The sequence below is a fragment of the Hordeum vulgare genome, chromosome 5H (genome assembly GCF_904849725.1).
Source record: "Hordeum vulgare subsp. vulgare chromosome 5H, MorexV3_pseudomolecules_assembly, whole genome shotgun sequence".
Lineage (NCBI taxonomy): Eukaryota > Viridiplantae > Streptophyta > Magnoliopsida > Poales > Poaceae > Hordeum > Hordeum vulgare.
Window position 1 is genome coordinate 205,002,891 of NC_058522.1, and position 10,400 is coordinate 205,013,290.

The window sequence follows — 10,400 nt, forward strand, 5'->3', positions numbered from 1 at the left end:
TTTTCCCGCGTAAAGCTTATTGTTCTCGCATTTATGTACGGCATTATTTTGTGTTGCAAACCCCACATATTTTATATTTTTCCGGGGTAGCAAAATCCAAGGGATTTTCCTGTGCAATTAGTTTTAGCTTTTGAGCAAATTAGTTCGCGAGATATTTTGCCATGTTGCCCTTTTCTTTAATTCGTAGGATTTATTCCGTGCGTCGTTTGACGGAGTTGTCAACTAGAGAGTTGATCTTGGATGTTTGGTTTAGCCCCTGGTATTTTTAGTTGCAATAGAAATGCATGTTTAGATGTGTTTTGATTGCCCTCAAGTTGCTAGAAATAGTGCTGATTTGGACGAGCTAAAATATTTCTAAGTTTGGGATCTGTTATTATTTTGTTGCTGTCTTGTCTTGCTTGCATCTTGTGATCTGTAGCTCTTTTGAGCTTGGTCCAATGGAGTTAGTTGTACCCCTTGTGTTTCTCTAGCATGCTGTAAATGTTCATTCCATTTGGAGTCCTGTAGCTATAGGTTTTGCTGCTGTCAATATAGCTTCAGATCGAAAACTGCACTTTCATGAGGTGTAATTTTCACCAAGTCTGAAATAGTGTGTGGGAAGCCATTCTGTGACTTTTTTCCCTAGTGTTCCTTGCTGCCATGCTAGTTGTTGTTAGTTGTTCATAGTAGTGCTTCTTGCCCTCTTCCGTGCCATGCCTTGCTTGAGCATATCGGAGTTGTGTATCCGTAGTTGTGGGGCGTAGAAAATGCTATGTGGCGGATTTTGGCAGATTGTAGTCATTTCTTGTTTTGCTCGTAGTTGTTGAACCGTAGCTCCGATTTGATCGTGTCCGACATGAAACTTGCTTAGAATCTCGTGTAGTTTCATTTTCTCTTGCTATTTGAATGTTTTTAAGTGCTCGTGACCGTTGTTGCACACATATTGCATTCATGCCATCATATCTTGCGGTGCTTTTATCTTTTGATCCGTAGCTCCTTTGGAGATGTTCTTCATGTGTAGATTGCTTGCATTGACGCGTAGAATCACGTGAACCTATTTTTTTTTGCCGTTTAACAACTAACTAAAGGTGTTCATTCAGATCTAGACAGAATTGTAAATTAACATATGAGGTCATTTCGGAGGTGCTATATGACATTTCCGACCTCATTTAAAATGCCTAGATAGGTAGTTTAATAACGCTTCACCTCTTTCCATGTTTAACCACATTTAAAATTGCCGTGTATCTAATCGGGATAGAACTAAATAATAAACGTGGAGTTACGTCAATATGCAACTCGTTGCATATTGAACTTCACTTAATGTGTAGTGTTTGATTGTGTGAATTGTCATGTCGTGACTTGCATGTATTCAGTAGCTCATGCATCATATGTGTTGTGCATCGTGTGGTGAATTTCGTATGTTGATTTGTGTTTCCGGTTTCCTTCGTCTCGATAGAGTTCCGCAGCGTGCCGGATTGTGAGGACCCATTCGACTACGTCGGTTCGTCTGCTTCACGGAGGCATTCTTCTTCCAAGCGGGATCTCAGGCAAGATGATCATTTCCCCAGATACCATTACTATCATTGCCATGCTAGTTTTACCGTTGCTATCATTTATGTCTCGTTGCCTACCACATGTTAAATATCAGCCTCTCACCAATGCCATGAAACCTTCAACCTGTTCAACCTAGCAAACCACTGATTGGCTATGTTACTGCTTGCTTAACCCTATTGATAGCGTTGCTAGTTGTAGGTGCAGTTGCTTCCATGTGAAACATGGGTTCCTTGTTATAACACCATATTAAATGCTATTTAATTTAACGCACCTATATACTTGGTAAAAGGTGGAAGGCTCGGCCTTTTTAGCCTGGTGTTTTGTTCCACCTTTGCCCCCTTAGTTTTCGGCTACCGGTGTTATGTTCCATAACTGAGCGCTCCTAACACGATCGGGGTTGTTATGGGGACCCCCTTGATAATTTGTTTATTTTAAAGCTGGTCTGGCAAGGCCCAACTTTGGTACTACATTTGCCTAATAACCTAATAATAATGCATAGGGACCAGCCGGCACCCGCGTACTATTTTAATCAACCCAGGGGCCAGTGCTCCTCATGAGTGTTGGTCCAAAACAGAGCACCATGCACGGCCACCGCGAGGAAACTCGAGGTTTGGCACTCGTATGCTTCGCTTATCCGTCGTGTCCCGAGAACGAGGTACACGACTCCTATCGGGATCGTCGACACGTCGGGAGGCGTTGCTGGATTAGTTTTACCTTTGACGAGATATCTTGTGCATCGGGATTCCGGTGATGCTTTGGGTAATCTCAGAGTTGAGGTTTTCAACTAGGGAATCCGACGAGATCGCGAGCTTCGTGATTGAGGATTTCTATGCGGCTTGTGGTAATTTGTGATGGACTAGTTGTAGCACCCCTGCAGGGTTAAATCTTTCGAAAAGCCGTGCCCGCGGTTATGTGGCAACTTGGAAACTTTGTTTAACACTGGTTCTAGATAACTTGAAGCTAACTTAATTAAAATTTGCCAACTGTGTGCGTAACTGTGACTGTCTCTTTTGTGAGGTCTTTCTCCGATCGAGGACACGGTGGGGTTATGTCTGACGTAGGTAGGTGTTCAGGATCATTCATTTGATCATCAGTAGTTCACGTCCTTTATGCGTAGTTCTTCCCCCTCTTATTTTCTTGTACTCGTAAGTTTAGCCACCAAATATATGCTTAGCCGCTGCTGCAACCTCACCACTTAACCATACCTCACCCATTAAGCTTTGCTAGTCTTGATACCTTTGGAAATGAGATTGCTGAGTCCCCTGTGGCTCACAGATTACTACAACACTAGTTGTAGGTACAGGTAAAGGTTCCTTGACACGAGCGCGTTGATTGTTCATTTGGAGTTGCTCCTTCTTCTTCTTCTTCATCGATCTAGGATGGGTTCCAGGCCGGCAGCCTGGGATAGCAAGGATGGACGTCGTTCTTCTTTTGTCGTTTGTTTTCGTCCGTAGTCGTTCCCTGCTCTTACTCTCCACTATTATGTAATGTACTGATGCGACTCTGATGTAGCTTGTGGCGAGTGTAAGCCAACTCTGAATATATATCTGTTCTTTTCAATACATGTACTTGTAACGATATCCATTCTTGCGACACGACGAGATGCGCTTCTATCCTCGACGAGGCCTTCGTGCCAAATTAAGGACAGGGTCGCATCTTGGGCGTGACAACGATAATCGCCAACCATTCTCAAGGACTTATCCTTCTTTTCAACCAAGAGCACTGGGGCTCCCCAAGGTGAAGAACTCAGGCAAATATACCCTTTGTCCAACAACTCCTTAATTTGCTTCTTGATTTCTTCTAAATCATTTGCGGGCATCCGATAGGGTCTCTTGGATATCGGGGTTGTTCCGGGTAACAGCTCAATGAGGAACTCAATCTCTCTATCTGGTGGCATGCCTCACAATTCTTCCGGAAATACATGTGGGTATTCTTGCACAATCGGTACTTTCTCCTAGACTACTCCCGTGAGAGAGTTTACCCGTTTACTCCGTGTCGGGCGTTGAGACACGTACTTAATCCGCTTTTGCTCGGGGGTGGCGAGAAAAATAGACTTAAGGGCACAATCAATATTCCCTTCGTACTTGGCCAACCAATCCATGCCTAGGATTACATCCAATCCGTGAGACTCTAATACAATGAGGTCGGTGGGAAGCTTATGGTTCCCGATGTTGAGACTCAAAGCATGGCATCCTATCCCAGCTGTCATCATGCCTCCTAGGGAACTGACCTTAATAGGCTGGCTGAGGGTTCTAGTTGGCAAACTATACTTTTCCACAACTACCCTTGATATGAATGAATGCGTTGCACCAGAATCAAAAAGTACCAATACTGGACGTGAATTGAGCAAAAACTTACCAACCACAGTATCAGGGTGATCATAGACCTCTTCAACATCAATGTGATTCACCTGAGCTCGAGGAAAAGGATTGGGCTTCTTTGCTGCTGATTTGCCGTTGCCGTTTCCATTTCCCTTCTTGTTCTGGGGACATTCAGTGACATAGTGTCCCGTCTTCTGACACTTGAAGCAGGTGATATGAGTCAGGTCCTTCTGAGCTGGAGCGCAATGATGCTGAGTGCCGGTACCACCATTCTTGAAGTTGTTGTTGTTGCGGTGGTTCCCATTTCCTCCATGGTTGTGTCCTCCATGGTTGTGCACTGGGTGGTTATGCTGGACGTGTCCTCCAAACTTACCGGATCCAGTCCCGGTATTCCCTGAATAGGGGGTGTAGCGAGGCTTCTACTGAGTGCCGGAGTTGAACTTCCCATTGCCATACTTTCGCTTGCGGTTCTTCATCTGCTGATGTTTCCCTTCCAAGACGAGGGCCTTATCTACCAGCTCCTAGTAGTTATTGAAGTTGGCTACAGTCTGCTGAATGCTAAGCTCATCATTGAGTCCCTCCAAGAACTTTTCCTGCTTGGCCGCATCATCGGCCACATCTCCAGGGGCATAGCGGGCGAGCATACTGAACTCATCAACGTAGTGTGCCACAGAGTGATTTCCCTGGCGTAAGTTGCGGAACTCACGCTTCTTGAATTGCTCCGAGGTGACTCCAGCGATGGGGTAAGTGGTGGTGTAGTTCTCCCACCAAGCAGCTGTTGGTCCCTCAAGTTGGTGCGCGGCAAAACGCACCTTCTCACCTTCAGTACATCCTGTGGTAATCAGCAGTCTCTCCAACTTGCGGAGCCAGTCATCAGCCACAATGGGCTCAGTGCTGCTGGAGAAAGTCGGAGGGTTCAACCTCATAAAGCCGGTGAGGTTGTCGGCCTGAGGTGGGTGGTGCTGATTGTTGTTGGTGTGATTCTGGATGAGCAACTACATCAAGGCGTTTTGCTGCTGGATAAGCTGAGTGAGTTCCGGCGGCAAGTTAGTAGCAGGGTCACGTCTCGGAGGCATCTGGTGTTTGTAGAGGGGTGAGTTTAGCATAGTACAATGGTCTAAAGAGTATATTCACTACCCATATGAATGCAGCAAACATTAACACACCACACATTTTATTCAATACCATCACAAAAGGTTCACGCACGGGGATACAAGTTTCGATAACCTAAACATCGGCCTAAGCGTCCTCCTCAGAAAAGCATGGTGGTGGGTCCTTCGGTGGAGCTTTCTTCATAGTCCTCCTCATTGCTGATCAAGGGGGCTACGTCTCCTTCGGGATGAAGGTTCTCGCCCATGTCCAGTTCTTCCTCCAGGTATGCGACACGAGTCTTCAGCTTCTCGATCCTCTCCAGGAAGTCCTTCACCTCCAATTCGTGCTCATAGTGGGCTTCCCGGGCTGCTTCTTCGAGTTCGAGTTCGCGGAGTGACAATTAATTGATCTTCCTGGCGTCCTTGATCACACGATGCTCCAGAGTCCCGCTGTGCTTCTCCAAGGTCTGGGCATAGGACAGGAGAGCGTCGTTGGTCTTGCTTGAGATGATTTCTCCATCTTCTCCTCTCCGGGTTACCGTGAATAGGTCTGGTGAAATAGGGCAGCCTCTGTACACTTCCTTGATACATCCTAGTGCACAATGGACCGCCATGTCCCTTCCGAGAATCCAGTTGGGTGCGATGAACTTGAAGTCCACAGGCTCAGTGCCCGGCTCGAATCACTACAAGAAATATGCTCATACATGATGTTTTTTAAGACGTCGTTAATGAATTCTTCATAAATCTTTGACGATTTCATCCGAGATCATCGTAAACCCTTTGACTATTTGCACAATGTGAGATCATTTGTACAAACTTTGCCATGAATTTTGACATCACATTGACTATTTGCCTTATAAGTGAAAGAAACTAAAAAACTCAATTCTCATTCGTGGGATCACTTGTGCCTTGGATCGGTGACATGGCAAACATCAGTCCATCCATCCTTCCATCCACTTCTGATCCAACCCACCACACAACACCACACCAAAACCGTCTCTTTCTCTCTGAACCCTAAGCTTCGCTCCTCCCTTACCGCCGCCACCACTCCCGTGCATGACCCGCCCCTTCTCCGCCCGCGAGCCCTCTCTTGGCCCCTCTCCCGCGACTCCTCTGCCGCCGTCACCTGTGCCGCTCAATTCCGGGCGGCGGGGGATTCCGGGCGGCGGGGGATCAGCACACCGTCCCGCCCGTGCTGTATAAATCTGTCGTCGCACAGAAGCGCAGGCAGAAGCAAACCAAGGAAATGATCCAAGATGCGTCGCGAGGGGAGGCAGCAAGGGTGGGTGCGCGTGTACGACCACGAGCTGGTCGACCCAGATTGCAACCGCCAGGCCACGCACATCGTGGACGACGTCGACGGCCACGCCCCGGTGCTGGCCAACGGAGGGTACGTCAGGCCGTCGCGGAGGCCCACCAACCACTCCAAGCCTGGCGGCCGCCGCGCCCTCGACACACTCTGCAGGAAGGCCCTCGAGCAGCAGGAGGAGGAGGAGGACGAGGCACCTCCGCCGCGGCCGGCCGGGCGGTACGGGTACTCGCCGGGGTGGTGGCCCTCATCGCCGCCCTTCGGCCACGGCGCCGTCGCGCAGAGGCAGGCGCGAGCTCAGCCGTCGCGGGCGCCGGCGAGTTCAGCGCCGGGAAGGCATCGCCGGGCCGCAAGTTCAGGCATGGCAAGAATAGGCTGCGACAAATGTATAAGATTCCCGTCCTTGCGCTCCTCGACTACCCGGTTTTCTATTGCTCCTGTTGACTTTGTAGCTCCTCGAATCTTCTCTTCCATCGATGGGTATGCGGTGATCTGATCTGCTTTGGCTTGTTCGTTCGTGGCAGGTTGTGGCCGTGGGCGGTGGGGTCGGCGGCGACCGGGCGGTGGGGGTGCGGGGTGTGCGCGATCTGCCTCAACATGATTCCGCTATAGGAGAGGGCGCTTGTCAAGGGCTGCGACCACTCCTACTGGTGAGCCCCCGATTTCTCCCTCCACGCCCCTGATTTCTAACTGGATATACGATTAGTGTGGTAGATTGTCTCTCCGTGCGTTTGTCTTGTAGAATTGTCAAGTTTGAGTAATATTGGATACTTTCGGCCAAGCCATGAATAGCACATAGGCTGTGAAGTACCTCCACCCACCCACTTTGTTCACTGATGTATGTTGTTACTGTAGGTGTACAGTCAAACTTAATCAATAATGAATTTTGTAGATTGCCAATAGAAGATTCCCATTTCATATGTTTGAATGTGCTTCTAGTATATTATTGGAAATAGGCTGTCACTATGGAAGTTATATCTAGAAAGTATAAGATTTACAGCCTCTGAATAGGCTGCGACAAATGTATAACATGTTGCATATTTTGCAAAGAAGTTATATCTAGTAACAGTTGCCTATGAATAATGTGCTTCAATCGTCAGCCATTTTACATGTTTGCATGCATGGGCATATTTTACAACAGAATCAACTGGCATGAATGTATACACTTGTCGCAACCTATTTTTTAATGAAGTTATATCTAGCCAATTTCATGCACATATAAGATTTTGTGCATGTGATTTCCCAGGCTGAATGAATAACATGCTGCATGCTGCTCTATTTAACTGTGCTTAATTTAGTGATGGCAGGATTGTAAAACTAGTGATACTGGATAGGCATTACATTTGGCAGAAACCTGTCCCTGGAACTAACAGTTGGCTATGATTATATATCTTCAGTTGCACTTGGCCGGTAGAATAGATCCATTGTCACATGCATGCCCCCAAAGTCTGTGTGCCTCACAGAAGCCGATCCACGGAACTCAACATGTATGAACAGGGATGGTTGGAGCATATACATGGTTGTAACAAAAGGTACGGGAATAGAAAGTATAGTTCTGCATTTACCTCGTGTGATGATGCCACAAAATTAGACCTTCTCCATACCCTAAAACTGGGCAAAGAAGTCCTGCAAGGTTCATAACAATATTTAGAAAGAAGAAGTTAATTTTTTTGCTTAGTTGTCATAGATTTCCATTAACTTGGCCTCTAGATATCCAGAAATCTGTTTTGAAACATGTTGCTTGAATGCTCAACTCCATCGTTGGCTATCTTTTAGACTTCCTACACTTCTTGCATTATCTTCTTCAGAGAAAATTTGTTATATGCTAGGAAACAAGCTTAAAATATAATTAAGAAAAGACCAATAGCTAATTAGTATAACTATGGCAACATTCTTAGTCCAATAGTTAATTAGTATAACTATGGCACCACCTAGCTTGCTATTTTTGACCTTCAAGCCATCAAGTAGTCATATGTCTTTGATCTTCAAGCCATCCAAACTATGCCGAGGCAAGGTGCCAGCTCAAGGTATGTAGGAAGGATCATATGCATATTTGGTCATTCTCTTGCTTTTTTTCCTTTGTTGGGCTCATCTAGTTCGCGTGACCCCGACGGTATTAGGACACGCCACTCTCATGCAGAATTGAGAGAGAGGAGAGTTTGTCTTTCCTTCTTCTTCTTTTTTCATTTTCGGTTCCTTATTTCATTACATGTGAATATTTCATAGTATTTACGCCAGGCAACTAACTAAATGAGAATACTTAATTTACTAAGTATTCCCTTGATAAGGATTAATCTGACTCGCATATGCTAGTTTTCTATTCCATTCCAAGGTGACAGTTCAAAATTCTTTTATGTCCCTGTGATTGCTATTTCTTCAAGTTAACTAACTTCTAGAGAAAGAATTTCATAAAGTAATCCTGCAGAGATTGGCTACTGAATTAGTATAATCAATCAATGGAAGCCTTCTCAGCCTAGCCTACTTCATATGAGATTGACCGTTCAAGGAATGGATACTTTTTCAGTTTCAATTGTTGCATACATACATGAACTTGCACTTACCATATGAACCTTGCCATCCTTCTTTTTTTCAAATACAGGAAGACTGGGTGCTATGCAGGGTGTTCTACAAGAGCAGAACAACACATGGTGATTGACTTCACTGCATCATGGTGCGGACCATGCCGCATTATGGCTCCAATTTTCGCTGATCTCGCCAAGAAATTCCCAAATGTTGTTTTCCAAAAGGTCGACGTTGATGACCTGACGGTATCATCGATATTCGCCTATCTTTGTTGAAATTTCTGAGATATTTGAGTTCTTTAGTTTCTTGAATAAACCAATGAAAGCTGCGAGTGACTAAAACTGACATGAAGAAAATAAATCAGTTTTATCTAAAAATTGATATTGTATCTTTTTTGTTGCTCCTTTGGTAACTGAAGGGATTGCTTACATCTTGTTCTTCCCGCATCCATCTGCGCGAGGCCCGTCGCTGGCCGAGAACCCTGTCCTGTGTCGCGCCACCCGACTTCGTGGAGTCAAAGACGGTGAGTCCTCGTAGCATACTCAAACCGATTCAGGGCAGTGGATAGACAAACTATCCAGTGCTTCTTTAGCTTCATGCTCATAAGAAACAGAAGTAAAAATATTAAGTCAGACAGCAGCATAGCATGATCCGTGAACTCATTCCTGCTCCCGTTTGCTTCCACAGGACGAACAGAAGGTGAAAGCTGAGCTGGGTGAAGAAAAGGCTGTAGACCCACCTGCTCCAGTCAGGGGTCTCAACAGAAGGATAGCTGTCCTCACCACGCTTGCAGCGGTGGGCCTCTTTGGATTCCAGAGGCTCCAGCTTGGCGGGTTTTCTCTCAAAGATCTTGCTGCCAATACTGTGCCATATGAAGAGGTTAGCGCTTCTTGGCCTTTGTCCTTTGATCCCGAGGAGCTTTGTGCCCAACTCTACACTGAACATGAACAGATAGATAGATACAAACTGTTTAGCTAAATGTCAAATTGGTCAGCCAGATTCCATAGCCGGCTTGGCCTTTGCCCGCTGCATCTATTGATTTTACTTCTCCGGTTCTTTGATTTCAAAGAGAACTTCTCATCTCATAGAGTCTTGCAGGTAGAGTATTTTCAGTGGAGAATTTAGGCACAAGTCATCATAGGAGTAGAACCTTTTCACAAGCACCAGGCTGAACCTTCTTTTATCCAATGAATTTTAAGAAGTCAGGGTTTCTAATTGAATTTTCAACTTTTCACAAGAACGAATTTGAAGTTTTAGTGATCACAAATGCCTAACATGTTTGTACAATGTGGTCAAAAGCTTCACAGCACACTTTAATTCCTGTTGTTTAGATTTTTAAGTTGCTCTTGGCTTGGACTTCGGCTTGCCCAGTTGTAGATTGCATAGTTGGATGGCTTTTGCACAATGCACCTTTGTTCTTAGTGCTCCAGTTAACATAAGAGCTTTGGTAGACAGAAGAATTCCATGTGGAGATATTTAGTCACTTGAGTTTTATTGCTTCAAGGGAGCAACACTTTTCAAAGCCATCAGACTGCACCTTTCTTTTTCCAATGAAATTCAATAAGGCAGGATTTTTATCCCAACAATGAATTTCATAGTTAGTACCCATAGATCACAAGAATC